This window comes from Dendrobates tinctorius, unplaced genomic scaffold (genome assembly GCF_039654945.1).
Source record: "Dendrobates tinctorius isolate UK_male_01 unplaced genomic scaffold, ASM3965494v1 ptg000028l, whole genome shotgun sequence".
NCBI classification, from domain to species: domain Eukaryota; kingdom Metazoa; phylum Chordata; class Amphibia; order Anura; family Dendrobatidae; genus Dendrobates; species Dendrobates tinctorius.
The window spans coordinates 28,814,174-28,834,643 of NW_027361696.1; positions in this window are offsets into that span (position 1 = coordinate 28,814,174).

Below are 20,470 nucleotides of genomic sequence, written 5' to 3' on the forward strand. Positions count from 1 at the left end.
GCACACACCCGACACATCACACAAGCACAGAGCACACATCAGACACATTACACAAGCACAGTGCACACATCAGACACATCACACAAGGACAGAGTGTGACGAACAGCCCACCGCCGTTCGTCTACTTACGGGCGACACTAACGGGGGTCCCGCTGCCACCAAAACGCGACGGACAGCGGACCCTGTGTCACCACTATGTCACAATCCCACCACTGACCCGGGTGTATCAGCGGACGGAGGGACGTGACACAATGCCGGCACACGGCTATCACAGGCACCGTTGGGGCTTATCTTAGTTATCCCACCACCGGCACCATGTGACAAAAATATCCAGCAAGCTAATCTCGCTCTACAATTTGCCGCAGGGGGAGTTTAATTTGGATGCCCCACCACTGCTATCAATCTTCCAAGTACTGCGGGGATTTAGGTATATCCCACTTTCTCAGTTCCACCTTGGAACTCGCAGCTCTCCGGCGCCCCCCTTACCCTCAGGTCAGTCAGGGAACTGCACCTAGGATAATTGGTCGCCGGACGGGCTGCCTGTTGTGAACCGGCAATTAGGCTTCTGCAGTAAGGGAATTATCAATGCTGTGGCCGCAGACCCTTATTCAGCAATATAAGACCCTTCTGTACTGCCAGCAAGCCGTAATAGCCGTACACAACGTGCTGCCACCAGTCACGGTTACTTAATTCACAGTGTTAAATTAAGAGGGTCCGTGGCAAACCCCTTGAATTAGTAGCGATTATCTAACAAAGGCGTATAGTTCGATTCTTAGAGCATGGAGACAGATCTAAATAATTATTTCATTTATTTTCCGAAAGAGGACAGTGGTTACAGATAAAAGTTGCTATAAAATTGAGACATAAAATATGTACAGTACAGGTATAAAATAAAAGTGGAGAAAACAAAGAGATTGCACTCACAGTTCCATATTGTTCCTTAGGCGGACCATGCGGCTAAGGTGGGTGGAGGCGGAGCTGCACTTCTCCGCTCATCTGAGTTCTTGTCAGCACGGACTCTGCAGCTGTTCTGAGCTGGTTTGCCCAGGAAATGCCTTATAGACTTTCCTATGTGACATCACAGAGAGGTGCATTCTGGGTTGATCCCACCTCTCTTATCCAAGTTATGTTTTGGCTACAAAACTTAGATTAGCTATAACTTTATGGGAGAAGCTGGTATGGACTCATCAGTGGTATCATGTTTCCCAGCGTAATGAGCCCATCAAGAAAACATCAAACATCTATGCGATATGACCATCCATTTGGGCGCAAATCCTATCTCATGTTCTGGACAGGGTAGAACTTCGAAACATACGCGGTCTCGAAACTGGGACCGCTCAGGTTACAAAAATATGATTTTCATATCTCTAGGGTATTTGGTTCTTATGGTATAGTCTCTCATAGTTTTATTCGTTTCAAACAAAGAAGTTTAGTTCCCGCACTTTTTTCTCTTTCAGCTGAGAGAAGCCAAATGGTGTGAGGAAGATGGTCTAGCTAATTAACATTCCTGCTCTTCCAGAGGAAGTGGCAGAGTTGGTAAAACCTGGGGGGAAGGAATTCCTACTACTGACAGTTTACAATGTCCTAGGATGGAGGATTTGTTAGCACATTGCAACAGAAAACATATCTTGCAGATATTGTACATCACACAGAGTACACATCAGACATCTCACCCAAGCACATAGCACACATCAGACACATCACACAAGCACATAGCACACATCAGACACATCACACAAGCACAGAGCACACATCAGACACATCACACAAGCACAGAGCACATATCAGACACATCACACAAGCACAGAACACACATCAGATACATCACACAAGCACAGAGCGCACATCAGACACATCACACAAGCACAGAGCGCACATCAGACACTTCACACAAGCACAGAGCGCACATCAGACACATCACACAAGCACAGAGCACACATCAGACACATCACACAAGCACAGAGCACACATCAGACACATCACACAAGCACAGAGCACACATCAGACAAATTACACAAGAACAGAGCACATATCAGACACATCACCCAAGCACCTAGCACACATCAGACACATTACCCTAGCAGAGAGCACACATCAGACACATCACACAAGGACAGATTACACATCAGACATCTCACCCAAGCACATAGCACACATCAGACACATCACACAAGCACAGAGCACACATCAGACACATCACACAAGCACAGAGCACATATCAGACACATCACACAAGCACAGAACACACATCAGATACATCACACAAGCACAGAGCGCACATCAGACACATCACACAAGCACAGAGCACACATCAGACAAATTACACAAGAACAGAGCACACATCAGACACATCACCCAAGCACCTAGCACACATCAGACACATTACCCTAGCAGAGAGCACACACCAGACACATCACACAAGGACAGAGCACACATCAGACACATCACACAAGCACAGAACACACATCAGACACATCATACGAGCACAGCCCACACATCAGACACATCACAAAATCACAGAGCACACATCAGACACATCACACAAGCACAGAGCACACATCAGACACATCACACAAGGACAGAACACACATCAGACACATCACCCAAGCACAGAACACACATCAGACACATCACACAAGCACAGAATACACATCAGACACATCACACAAGCACAGAGCACACATCAGACACATCACACAAGCACAGAGCACACATCAGACACATCACACAAGCACAGCCCACATATAAGACACATCACACAAGCACAGAGCACACATCAGACACATCACACAAGCACAGTGAACACATGAGACATATAAAACAAGCACAGGACACACATCAGACACATCACACAAGCACAGAGTACACATCAGACACATCACACAAGCACAGAGCACACATCAGACACATCACACAAGCACAGAAGACACATCAGACACATCACACAAGCACAGAGCACACATCAGACACATCACACAAGCACATAGCACACATCAGACACATTAGACAAGCACAGAGCGCACATCAGACACATCACACAAGGACAGAGTACACATCAGACACATTACCCAAGCACAGAGCACACATCAGACACATCACACAAGCACAGAGCACACATCAGACACATTACACAAGCACGTAGCACACATCAGACACATTACACAAGCAAATAGAGCACATCAGACACATTACACAAGCACAAAGCACACATCAGACACATCACACAAGCACAGAGCACACATCAGACACATCACACAAGCACATAGCACACATCAGACACATTACACAAGCACAGAGCACACATCAGACACATCACACAAGCACAGAGCACACATCAGACACATCACACAAGCAGAGAGCACACATCAGACACATCACACAAGCACAGATCACACATCAGACACATCACACAAGCACAGAACACACTTCAGACACATCACACAAGCACAGAACACACATCAGACACATCTCACAAGCACAGAGCACACATCAGACACATCACACAAGCGCAGAACGCACATCAGACACATCACACAAGCACAGTGCACACATCAGACACATCACACAAGCACAGAACACACATCAGACACATCTCACAAGCACAGAGCACACATCAGACACATCACACAAGCGCAGAGCACACATCAGACACATCACACAAGCGCAGAACGCACTTCAGACAAATCACACAAGCACAGTGCACACTTAAGACACATCACACAAGCACAGAGCACACATCAGACACATTACACAAGCACATAGCACACATCAGACACATTACACAAGCAAAGAGAGCACATCAGACACATTACACAAGCACATATCACACATCAGACACATCACACAAGCACAGAGCACACATCAGACACATCACACAAGCACAGAACACACATCAGATACATCACACAAGCACAGAGCGCACATCAGACACTTCACACAAGCACAGAGCGCACATCAGACACATCACACAAGCACAGAGCACACATCAGACAAATTACACAAGAACAGAGCACACATCAGACACATCACCCAAGCACCTAGCACACATCAGACACATTACCCTAGCAGAGAGCACACATCAGACACATCACACAAGGACAGAGCACACATCAGACACATCACACAAGCACAGAACACACATCAGACACATCATACGAGCACAGCCCACACATCAGACACATCACAAAATCACAGAGCACACATCAGACACATCACACAAGCACAGAGCACACATCAGACACATCACACAAGTACAGAACACACATCAGACACATCACCCAAGCACAGAACACACATCAGACACATCACACAAGCACAGAATACACATCAGACACATCACACAAGCACAGAGCACACATCAGACACATCACACAAGCACAGAGCACACATCAGACACATCACACAAGCACAGCCCACATATAAGACACATCACACAAGCACAGAGCACACATCAGACACATCACACAAGCACAGTGAACACATGAGACATATAAAACAAGCACAGGACACACATCAGACACATCACACAAGCACAGAGTACACATCAGACACATCACACAAGCACAGAGCACACATCAGACACATCACACAAGCACAGAAGACACATCAGACACATCACACAAGCACAGAGCACACATCAGACACATCACACAAGCACATAGCACACATCAGACACAATAGACAAGCACAGAGCGCACATCAGACACATCACACAAGGACAGAGTACACATCAGACACATTACCCAAGCACAGAGCACACATCAGACACATCACACAAGCACAGAGCACACATCAGACACATTACACAAGCACATAGCACACATCAGACACATTACACAAGCAAAGAGAGCACATCAGACACATTACACAAGCACATAGCACCCATCAGACACATCACACAAGCACAGAGCACACATCAGACACATCACACAAGCACATAGCACACATCAGACACATTACACAAGCACAGAGCACACATCAGACACATCAGACAAGCACAGATCACACATCAGACACATCACACAAGCACAGAACACACTTCAGACACATCACACAAGCACAGAACACACATCAGACACATCTCACAAGCACAGAGCACACATCAGACACATCACACAAGCGCAGAACGCACATCAGACACATCACACAAGCACAGTGCACACATCAGACACATCACACAAGCACAGAACACACATCAGACACAACTCACAAGCACAGAGCACACATCAGACACATCACACAAGCGCAGAGCACACATCAGACACATCACACAAGCGCAGAACGCACATCAGACAAATCACACAAGCACATAGCACACATCAGACACATTACACAAGCAAAGAGAGCACATCAGACACATTACACAAGCACATAGCACACATCAGACACATCACACAAGCACAGAGCACACATCAGACACATCACACAAGCACATAGCACACATCAGACACATTACACAAGCACATAGCACACATCAGACACATCACACAAGCACAGAGCACACATCAGACACATCACACAAGCAGAGAGCACACATCAGACTCATCACACAAGCACATAGCACACATCAGACACATCACACAAGCAGAGAGCACACATCAGACACATTACACAAGCACATAGCACACATCAGACACATTACACAAGCAAAGAGAGCACATCAGACACATTACACAAGCACATAGCACACATCAGACACATCACACAAGCACAGAGCACACATCAGACACATCGCACAAGCACAGAGCACACATCAGACACATCACACAAGCACAGAGCACACATCAGACACATCACACAAGCAGAGAGCACACATCAGACTCATCACACAAGCACATAGCACACATCAGACACATCACACAAGCAGAGAGCACACATCAGACACATCACACAAGCACAGATCACACATCAGACACATCACACAAGCACAGAACACACTTCAGACACATCACACAAGCACAGAACACACATCAGACACATCTCACAAGCACAGAGCACACATCAGACACATCACACAAGCGCAGAACGCACATCAGACACATCACACAAGCACAGTGCACACATCAGACACATCACACAAGCACAGAACACACATCAGACACATCTCACAAGCACAGAGCACACATCAGACACATCACACAAGCGCAGAGCACACATCAGACACATCACACAAGCGCAGAACGCACATCAGACAAATCACACAAGCACAGTGCACACTTAAGACACATCACACAAGCACAGAGCACACATCAGACACATCACACAAGAACAGAGCGCACATCAGACACATCACACAAGCACAGAGCACACACCAGACACATCACACAAGCACAGAGCACACATCAGGCACATCACACAAGCATAGAACACATATGACACATCACACAATCACAGAGCACACATCAGCCACATCACACAAGCACATAGCACACATCAGACACATTACACAAGCACAGTGCACACATCAGACACATCACGCAAGGACAGAGTACACATCAGACATATCACCCAATCACATAGCACACATCAGACACATCACACAAGCACAGAGCACATATCAGACACATCACACAAGCACAGAACACACATCAGATACATCACACAAGCACAGAGCGCACATCAGACACATCACAAAAGCACAGAGCGCACATCAGACACATTACACAAGAACAGAGCACACATCAGACATATCATACGAGCACAGAGCACACATCAGACACATCACGCAAGGACAGAGTACACATCAGACATATCACCCAATCACATAGCACACATCAGACACATCACACAAGCACAGAGCACATATCAGACACATCACACAAGCACAGAACACACATCAGATACATCACACAAGCACAGAGCGCACATCAGACACATCACAAAAGCACAGAGCGCACATCAGACACATCACACAAGCACAGAGCACACATCAGACACATTACACAAGAACAGAGCACACATCAGACACATCACACAAGCACAGAGCACACATCAGACACATCACACAAGCTCAGAACACACATCAGACACATCACAGAAGCACAGAGTACACATCAGACACATCACACAAGCACAGAGCATACATCAGACACATCACACAAGCACAGAAGACACATCAGACACATCACACAAGCACAGAGCACACATCAGACACATCACACAAGCACAGCCCACATATAAGACACATCACACAAGCACAGTGAACACATCAGACATATCACACAAGCACAGAACACACATCAGACACATCACACAAGCACAGAGCACACATCAGACACATCACACAAGCACAGAAGACACATCAGACACATCACACAAGCACAGTGAACACATCAGACACATCACACAAGCACAGAGCACACATCAGACACATTACACAAGCACATAGCACACATCAGACACATTACACAAGCAAAGAGAGCACATCAGACACATTACACAAGCACATAGCACACATCAGACACATCACACAAGCACAGAGCACACATCAGACACATCACACAAGCACATAGCACACATCAGACACATCACACAAGCACAGAGCACACATCAGACACATCACACAAGCAGAGAGCACACATCAGACTCATCACACAAGCACATAGCACACATCAGACACATCACACAAGCAGAGAGCACACATCAGACACATCACACAAGCACAGATCACACATCAGACACATCACACAAGCACAGAACACACTTCAGACACATCACACAAGCACAGAACACACATCAGACACATCTCACAAGCACAGAGCACACATCAGACACATCACACAAGCACAGAACAAACATCAGACACATCACACAAGCACAGTGCACACATCAGACACATCACACAAGCACAGAACACACATCAGACACATCTCACAAGCACAGAGCACACATCAGACACATCAAACAAGCGCAGAACGCACATCAGACAAATCACACAAGCACAGTGCACACTTAAGACACATCACACAAGCACAGAGCACACATCAGACACATCACACAAGCACAGAGCGCACATCAGACACATCACACAAGCACAGAGCACACACCAGACACATCACACAAGCACAGAGCACACATCAGGCACATCACACAAGCATAGAACACATATGACACATCACACAATCACAGAGCACACATCAGCCACATCACACAAGCACATAGCACACATCAGACACATCACACAAGCACAGAGCACACATCAGACACATTACACAAGCACAGTGCACACATCAGACACATCACGCAAGGACAGAGTACACATCAGACATGTCACCCAATCACATAGCACACATCAGACACATCACACAAGCACAGAGCACACATCAGACACATCACACAAGCACAGAGCACATATCAGACACATCACACAAGCACAGAACACACATCAGATACATCACACAAGCACAGAGCGCACATCAGACACATCACAAAAGCACAGAGCGCACATCAGACACATCACACAAGCACAGAGCACACATCAGACACATTACACAAGAACAGAGCACACATCAGACACATCATACGAGCACAGCCCACACATCAGACACATCACACAAGCACAGAGCACACATCAGACACATCACACAAGCTCAGAAGACACATCAGACACATCACACAAGCACAGCCCACATATAAGACACATCACACAAGCACAGTGAACACATCAGACATATCACACAAGCACAGAGCACACATCAGACACATCACACAAGCACTGAGCAGACATCAGACACATTACACAAGCACAGAGCGCACATCAGACACATCACACAAGGACAGAGTACACATCAGACACATCACCCAAGCACATAGCACACATCACACAAGCACAGAGCACATATCAGACACATCACACAAGCACAGAACACACATCAGACACATCACAGAAGCACAGAGTACACATCAGACACATCACACAAGCACAGAGCATACATCAGACACATCACACAAGCACAGAAGACACATCAGACACATCACACAAGCACAGCCCACATATAAGACACATCACACAAGCACAGTGAACACATCAGACATATCACACAAGCACAGAGCACACATCAGACACATCACACAAGCACTGAGCAGACATCAGACACATTACACAAGCACAGAGCGCACATCAGACACATCACACAAGGACAGAGTACACATCAGACACATCACCCAAGCACATAGCACACATCACACAAGCACAGAGCACATATCAGACACATCACACAAGCACAGAACACACATCAGACACATCACACAAGCAAAGAGCACACATCAGACACATCACACAAGTACAGAGCACACATCACACAAGTACAGAACACACATCATACACATCACACAAGCACAGAGCACACATCAGACACATCACACAAGGACAGAGTACACATCAGACACATCACACAAGCACATAGCACACATCAGACACATTACACAAGCACAGAGCACACATCAGACACATAACACAAGGACATAGTACACATCAGACACATCACACAAGCACATAGCACACACCAGACACATCACACAAGCACATAGCACACATCAGACACATTACCCTAGCACAGAGCACACATCAGACCCATCACACAAACACAGAGCAACATCAGACACATCACACAAACACAGAGCACACATCAGACACATCACCAAGCACAAAGCACACATCAGACACATCACACAAGTACAAAGCACACATCAGACACATTACACAAGCACAGAGCACACATCAGACACATCACACAAGCACAGAGCACACATCAGACACATCACACAAGAACAGAGCACACATCAGACACATCACACAAACACAGAGCACACATCAGACACATCACACAAGCACAGTGAACACATCAGACATATCACACAAGCACAGAACACACATCAGACACATCACACAAGCACAGTGCACACATCAGATATATCACACAAGCACAGAACACACATCAGACACATCACACAAGCACAGAGCGCACATCAGACACATCACACAAGGACAGAGTACACATCAGACACATTACACAAGCACAGAGCGCACATCAGACACATCACACAAGGACAGAGTACACATCAGACACATTACACAAGCACAGAGCACACATCAGACACATCACACAAGCACAGAGCACACATCAGACACATCACACAAGAACAGAGCACACATCAGACACATTACCCAAGCATAGAGCACACATCAGACACATCACACAAGCACAGTGCACACATTAGACATATCACACAAGCACAGAACACACATCAGACACTTCACACAAGCACAGTGCACACATCAGATATATCACACAAGCACAGCGCACACATATAAGACACATCACACAAGCACAGTGAACACATCAGACACTTCACACAAGCACAGAGCACACATCAGACACATCACACAAGCACAGAGCACACATCAGACACATCACACAAGCACAGCCCACATATAAGACACATCACACAAGCACAGTGAACACATCAGACACTTCACACAAGCACAGAGCACACATCAGACACATCACACAAGCACAGCGCACACATCAGACACATTACACAAGCACATAGCACACATCAGACACATTACACAAGCACAGAGCGCACATCAGACACATCACACAAGGACAGAGTACACATCAGACACATTACCCAAGCACAGAGCAAACATCAGACACATCACACAAGCACAGAACACACATCAGACACATTACACAAGCACAGAGCACACATCAGACACATTACACAAGCACATAGCACACATCAGACATATTACACAAGCAAAGAGAGCACATCATACACATTACACATGCACAGAGCACACATCAGACACATCACACAAGCAGAGAGCACACACCCGACACATCACACAAGCACCTAGCACACATCACACAAGCACAGACCACACATCAGACACATCACACAAGCACAGTGCACACATCAGACACATCACACAAGCACAGAGCACACATCACACAAGCACAGACCACACATCAGGCACATCACACAAGCACAGTGCACACATCAGACACATCACACAAGCACAGAACACACATCAGACGCATCAAACAAGCACAGAGCACACATCAGACACATCTCACAAGCACAGAGCACACATCAGACACATCACACAAGCGCAGAACGCACATCAGACACATCACACAAGCACGGTGCACACATCAGACACATCACACAAGCACACAACACACATCATACACATCTCACAAGCATAGAGCACACATCAGACACATCACACAAGCGCAGAACGCACATCAGACACATCGCACCAGCACAGAGCACACATCAGACATATCACACAAGCACAGAGCGCACATCAGACACATCACACAAGAACAGAGAACACATCAGACACATCACACAAGCACAGAGCACACACCAGACACATCACACAAGCACAGAGCACACATCAGACACATCACACAAGCACAGAACACACATCAGACACATCACACAATCACAGAGCACACATCAGACACATCACACATGTACAAAGCACACATCAGACACATCACACAAGCACATTGCACACATCAGACACATCACCAAAGCACATAGAACACATCAGACACATTACCCTAGCATAGAGCACACATCAGACACATCACACAAGTCCAGAGCACACATCAGACACATCACACAAGAACAGAGCACACATCAGACACATCACACAAGCATAGAGCACACATCAGACACATCACACAAGCACAAAACACATATCAGACACATCACACAAACACAGAACACACATCAGACACATCACCAAGCACAAAGCACACATCAGACACAACACAAAAGCATAGAACACACATCAGACACATCACACAAGTCCAGAGCACACATCAGACACATCACACAAGAACAGAGCACACATCAGACACATCACCCAAGCACCTAGCACACATCAGACACATTACCCAAGCACAGAGCACACATCAGACACATTACACAAGCACAGAGCACACATCAGACACATTACACAAGCACATAGCACACATCAGACACATTACACAAGCACAGAGCGCACATCAGACACATCACACAAGGACAGAGTACACATCAGACACATTACCAAGCACAGAGCACACATTAGACACATCACACAAGCACAGTGAACACATCAGACACATCACACAAGCACAGAGCACACATCAGGCACATCACACAAGCACAGTGCACACATCAGACACATCACACAAGCACAGAACACACATCAGATGCATCACACAAGCACAGAACACACATCAGACACATCACACAAGCGCAGAATGCACATCAGACACATCACACAAGCACAGTGCACACATCAGACACATCACACAAGCACACAACACACATCAGACACATCTCACAAGCATAGAGCACACATCAGACACATCACACAAGCGCAGAACGCACATCAGACACATCGCACAAGCACAGTGCGCACGTAAGACACATCACACAAGCACAGAGCACACATCAGACATATCACACAAGCACAGAGCGCACATCAGACACATCACACAAGAACAGAGAACACATCAGACACATCACACAAGCACAGAGCACACATCAGACACATCACACAAGCACAGAACACACATCAGACACATCACACAATCACAGAGCACACATCAGACACATCACACAAGTACAAAGCACACATCAGACACATCACACAAGCACATTGCACACATCAGACACATCACCAAAGCACATAGCACACATCAGACACATTACCCTAGCATAGAGCACACATCAGACACATCACACAAGTCCAGAGCACACATCAGACACATCACACAAGATCAGAGCACACATCAGACACATCACACAAGCACAGAGCACACATCAGACACATCACCAAGCACAAAGCACACATCAGACACATCACACAAGCATAGAGCACACATCAGACACATCACACAAGCACAGAACACATATCAGACACATCACACAAGCACAGAACACACATCAGACACATCACCAAGCACAAAGCACACATCAGACACATCACACAAGCATAGAGCACACATCAGACACATCATACAAGAACAGAGCACACATCAGACACATCACACAAGTCCAGAGCACACATCAGACACATCACACAAGAACAGAGCACACATCAGACACATCACCCAAGCACCTAGCACACATCAGACACATTACCCTAGCACAGAGCACACATCAGACACATCACACAAGGACAGAGCACACATCAGACACATCACACAAGCACAGAACACACATCAGACACATCACACAAGCACAGAGCACACATCAGACACATCACACAAGCACAGAGTACACATCAAACACATCACACAAGCACAGAGCACACATCAGACACATCACACAAGCACAGAGCACACATCAGACACATCACACAAGCACAGAGTACACATCAGACACATCACACAAGCACAGAGCACACATCAGACACATCACACAAGCACAGCCCACATATAAGACACATCACACAAGCACAGTGAACACATCAGACATATCACACAAGCACAGAGCACACATCAGACACATCACACAAGCACAGAAGACACATCAGACACATCACACAAGTACAGAGCACACATCAGACACATCACACAAGCACAGAGCACACATCAGACACATCACACAAGCACAGTGAACACATGAGACATATAAAACAAGCACAGAACACACATCAGACACATCACACAAGCACAGTGCACACATCAGACATATCACACAAGCACAGAACACACATCAGACACATCACCCAAGCACCTAGCACACATCAGACACATTACCCTAGCACAGAGCACACATCAGACACATCACACAAGGACATAGTACACATCAGACACATCACACAAGCACTGAGCACACATCAGACACATCACAGAAGCACATAGCACACATCAGACACATCACCCAAGCACCTAGCACACATCAGACACATTACCCTAGCACAGAGCACACATTAGACACATCACACAAGGACATAGTACACATCAGACACATCACACAAGCACAGAGCACACATCAGACACATCACACAAGCACAGAGCACACATCAGACACATCACACAAGCACAGAAGACACATCAGACACATCACACAAGCACAGAGCACACATCAGACACATCACACAAGCACAGCCCACATATAAGACACATCACACAAACACAGTGAACACATCAGACATATCACACAAGCACAGAACACACATCAGACACATCACACAAGTACAGAGCACACATCAGACACATCACACAAGCACAGAAGACACATCAGACACATCACACAAGTACAGAGCACACATCAGACACATCACACAAGCACAGAGCACACATCAGACACATCACCCAAGCACAGTGAACACATGAGACATATAAAACAAGCACAGAACACACATCAGACACATCACACAAGCACAGTGCACACATCAGACATATCACACAAGCACAGAACACACATCAGACACATCACACAAGCACTGAGCACACATCAGACACATCACAGAAGCACATAGCACACATCAGACACATTACACAAGCACAGAGCGCACATCAGACACATCACACAAGGACAGAGTACACATCAGACACATTACCCAAGCACAGAGCACACATCAGACATATCACACAAGCACAGTGAACACATCAGACATATCACACAAGCACAGAACACACATCAGACACATCACACAAGCACAGTGCAGACATCAGACATATCACACAAGCACAGAACACACATCAGACACATTACACAAGCACAGAGCACACATCAGACACATTACACAAGCACATAGCACACATCAGACACATTACACAAGCACAGAGCACACATCAGACACATTACACAAGCACATAGCACACATCAGACACATCACACAAGCACAGAGCGCACATCAGACACATCACACAAGGACAGAGCACACATCAGACACATTACCAAGCACAGAGCACACATTAGACACATCACACAAGCACAGTGAACACATCAGACACATCACACAAGCACAGAGCACACATCAGGCACATCACACAAGCACAGTGCACACATCAGACACATCACACAAGCACAGAACACACAACAGACACATCTCACAAGCACAGAGCACACATCAGACACATCACACAAGCGCAGAACGCACATCAGACACATCACACAAGCACAGTGCACACATCAGACACATCACACAAGCACACAACACACATCAGACACATCTCACAAGCATAGAGCACACATCAGACACATCACACAAGCGCAGAACACACATCAGACATATCGCACAAGCACAGTGCGCACGTAAGACACATCACACAAGCACAGAGCACACATCAGACATATCACACAAGCACAGAGCGCACATCAGACACATCACACAAGCACAGAGCACACACCAGACACATCACACAAGCACAGAGCACACATCAGACACATCACACAAGCACAGAACACACATCAGACACATCACACAATCACAGAGCACACATCAGACACATCACACAAGTACAAAGCACACATCAGACACATCACACAAGCACATTGCACACATCAGACACATCACCAAAGCACATAGCACACATCAGACACATTACCCTAGCATAGAGCACACATCAGACACATCACACAAGAACAGAGCACACATCAGACACATCACACAAGCACAGAGCACACATCAGACACATCACCAAGCACAAAGCACACATCAGACACATCACACAAGCATAGAGCACACATCAGACACATCACACAAGCACAGAACACATATCAGACACATCACACAAGCACAGAACACACATCAGACACATCACCAAGCACAAAGCACACATCAGACACATCACACAAGCATAGAGCACACATCAGACACATCATACAAGAACAGAGCACACATCAGACACATCACACAAGTCCAGAGCACACATCAGACACATCACACAAGCACAGAGCACACATCAAACACATCACACAAGCGCAGAACACACATCAGACACATCACCCAAGCACAGAGCACACATCAGACACATCACAAAAGCACAGAGCACACATCAAACACATCACACAAGCAGAGAGCACACATCACACAAGCACAGAGCACACATCAGGCACATCACACAAGCATAGAACACATATGACACATCACACAAGCGCAGAACGCACATCAGACACATCACACAAGCACAGTGCACACATCAGACACATCACACAAGCACACAACACACATCAGACACATCACACAAGCGCAGAACGCACATTAGACACATCGCACAAGCACATTGCGCACGTAAGACACATCACACAAGCACAGAGCACACATCAGACATATCACACAAGTACAAAGCACACATCAGACACATCACACAAGAATAGAACACATATGACACATCACACAAGCACAGAACACACATCAGACACATCACACAATCACAGAGCACACATCAGACACATCACACAAGTACAAAGCACACATCAGACACATCACACAAGCACATTGCACACATCAGACACATCACCAAAGCACAAAGCACACATCAGACACATCACACAAGAACAGAGCACACATCAGACACATCACACAAGCACAGAGCACACATCAGACACATCACCAAGCACAAAGCACACATCAGACACATCACACAAGCATAGAGCACACATCAGACACATCGCACAAGTACAAAGCACACATCAGAAACATTACACAAGCACAGAGCACACATCAGACACATCACACAAGCATAGAGCACACATCAGACACATCACACAAGTACAAAGCACACATCAGAAACATTACACAAGCACAGAGCACACATCAGACACATCACACAAGGACAGAGCACACATCAGACACATCACACAAGGACAGAGCACACATCAGACACATTACACAAGCACAGAGCACACATCAGACACATCACACAAGCACAGAGCACACATCAGACACATCACACAAGCACAGAGCACACATCAGACACATCACACAAGCGCAGATCACACATCAGACATATCACCCAAGCACAGAGCACACATCAGACACATCACACAAGCACAGAATATACATCAGACACATCACACAAGCACAGAGCACACATCAGACACATCACACAAGCACAGAGCATACATCAGACACATCACACAAGCACAGCCCACATATAAGACACATCACACAAGCACAGAGCACACATCAGACACATCACACAAGCACAGTGAACACATGAGACATATAAAACAAGCACACAACACACATCAGACACATCACACAAGCACAGAGCATACATCAGACACATCACACAATCACAGACCACACATCAGACACATCACCAAGCACAAAGCACACATCAGACACATCACACAAGTACAAAGCACACATCAGACACATTACACAAGCACAGAGCACACATCAGACACATCACACAAGCACAGAGCACACATCAGACACATCACACAAGCACAGAGCACACATCAGACACATCACACAAACACAGAGCACACATCAGACACATCACACAAGAACAGAGCACACATCAGACACATCACACAAACACAGAGCACACATCAGACACATCACACAAGCACATAGCACACATCAGACACATCACACAAGCACAGAACACACATCAGACACATCACACAAGCACAGAACACACATCAGACACATCACACAAGTGCAGACCACACATCAGACACATCACACATGAACAGAGCACACATTAGACACATTACACAAGAACAGAGCACACATCAGACACATCACCCAAGCACCTAGAACACATCAGACACATTACCCTAGCACAGAGCACACATCAGACACATCACACAAGGACAGAGCACACATCAGACACATCACACAAGCACAGAACACACACCAGACACATCACACAAGCACAGAGCACACATCAGACACATCACACAAGCACAGAGCACACACCAGACACATCACACAAGCACAGAGCACACATCAGGCACATCACACAAGCATAGAACACATATGACACATCACACAAGCACAGAACACACATCAGACACATCACACAAGCACAGAGCACACATCAGACACATTACACAAGCACATAGCACACATCAGACACATCACACAAGCACAGAGCACACATCAGACACATTACACAAGCACAGTGCACACATCAGACACATCACACAAGGACAGAGAACACATCAGACATCTCACCCAAGCACATAGCACACATCAGACACATCACACAAGCACAGAGCACACATCAGACACATCACACAAGCACAGAGCACAAATCAGACACATCACACAAACCCAGAACACACATCAGACACATCACACAGGCACATAGCACACATCAGACACATCACACAAGCACAGAACACACATCAGACACATCACACAAGCACAGAGCACAAATCAGACACATCACACAAGCACAGAGCACACATCAGACATATCACACAAGCATAGAACACACATCAGACACATCACACAAGCACAGTGCACACATCAGACACATCACACAAGGACAGAGCACACATCAGACACATCACACTAGCACAGTGCACACATCAGACACATCACACAAGCACAGTGCACACATCAGACACATCACACAAGGACAGAGCACACATCAGACACATCACACAAGCACAGAGCACACATCAGACACATCACACAAGCAGAGAGCACACATCAGACACATCACACTAGTCCAGAGCACACATCAGACACATCAAACAAGAACAGAGCACACATCAGACACATCACACAAGCACAGAGCACACATCAGACACATCACCAAGCACAAAGCACACATCAGACACATCACACAAACATAGAGCACACATCAGACACATCACACAAGCACAGAGCACACATCAGACCCATTACACAAGCACAGAGCACACATCAGACACATCACACAAACACAGAGCACACATCAGACACATCACACAAGTACAGAGCCCACATCCGACACATCACACAAGTACAGAGCACACATCACACAAGTACAGAACACACACCATACACATCACACAAGCACAGAGCACACATCAGACACATTACACAAGCACAGAGCACACATCAGACACATCACACAAGCACATAGCACATACCAGACACATTACCCTAGCACAGAGCACACATCAGACACATCACACAAGCATAGAGCACACATCAGACACATCACACAAACACAGAGCACACATCAGACACATCACACAAGGACAGAGCACACATCAGACACATCACACAAGGACAGAGCACACATCAGACACATCACACAAGCACAGAGCACACATCAGACACATCATACGAGCACAGCCCACACATCAGACACATCACACAAGCACAGAGCACACATCAGACACATCACACAAGCACAGAGCACACATCAGACACATCACACAAGCGCAGAACACACATCAGACACGTCACCAAGCACAAAGCACACATCAGACACATCACACAATTACAAAGCACACATCAGACACATTACGCAAGCACAGAGCACACATCAGACACATCACACAAGCACAGAGCACACATCAGACACATCACACAAGCACAGAGCACAAATCAGACACATCACACAAACACAGAGCACACATCAGACACATCACCCAAGAACAGAGCACACATCAGACACATCTCCCAAGCACATAGCACACATCAGACACATTACCCTAGCACAGAGCACACATCAGACACATCACACAACTCCAGAGCACACATCAGACACATCACACAAGAACAGAGCACACATCAGACACGTCACCAAGCACAAAGCACACATCAGACACATCACACAAGTACAAAGCACACATCAGACACATTACGCAAGCACAGAGCACACATCAGACACGTCACCAAGCACAAACCACACATCAGACACATCACACAAGTACAAAGCTCACATCAGACACATTACGCAAGCACAGAGCACACATCAGACACATCACACAAGCACAGAGCACACATCAGACACATCACACAAGCACAGAGCACACATCAGACACATCACACAAACACAGAGCACACATCAGACACATCACACAAGAACAGAGCACACATCAGACACATCACCCAAGCACATAGCACACATCAGACACATTACCCTAGCACAGAGCACACATCAGACACATCACACAAGTCCAGAGCACACATCAGACACATCACACAAGCACAGAGCACACATCAGACACATCACCAAGCACAAAGCACACATCAGACACATCACACAAGCGCAGAACACACATCAGACACATCACCCAAGCACAGAGTACACATCAGACACATCACACAAACACAGAGCACACATCAGACACATCACACAAGCATAGAGCACACATCAGACACATCACACAAACACAGAACACACATCAGACACATCAACCAAGCACAGAGTACACATCAGACACATCACACAAGCACAGAGCACACATCAGACACATCACACAAGCATAGAGCACACATCAGACACATCACACAAGCACAGAACACACATCAGACACATCACACAAG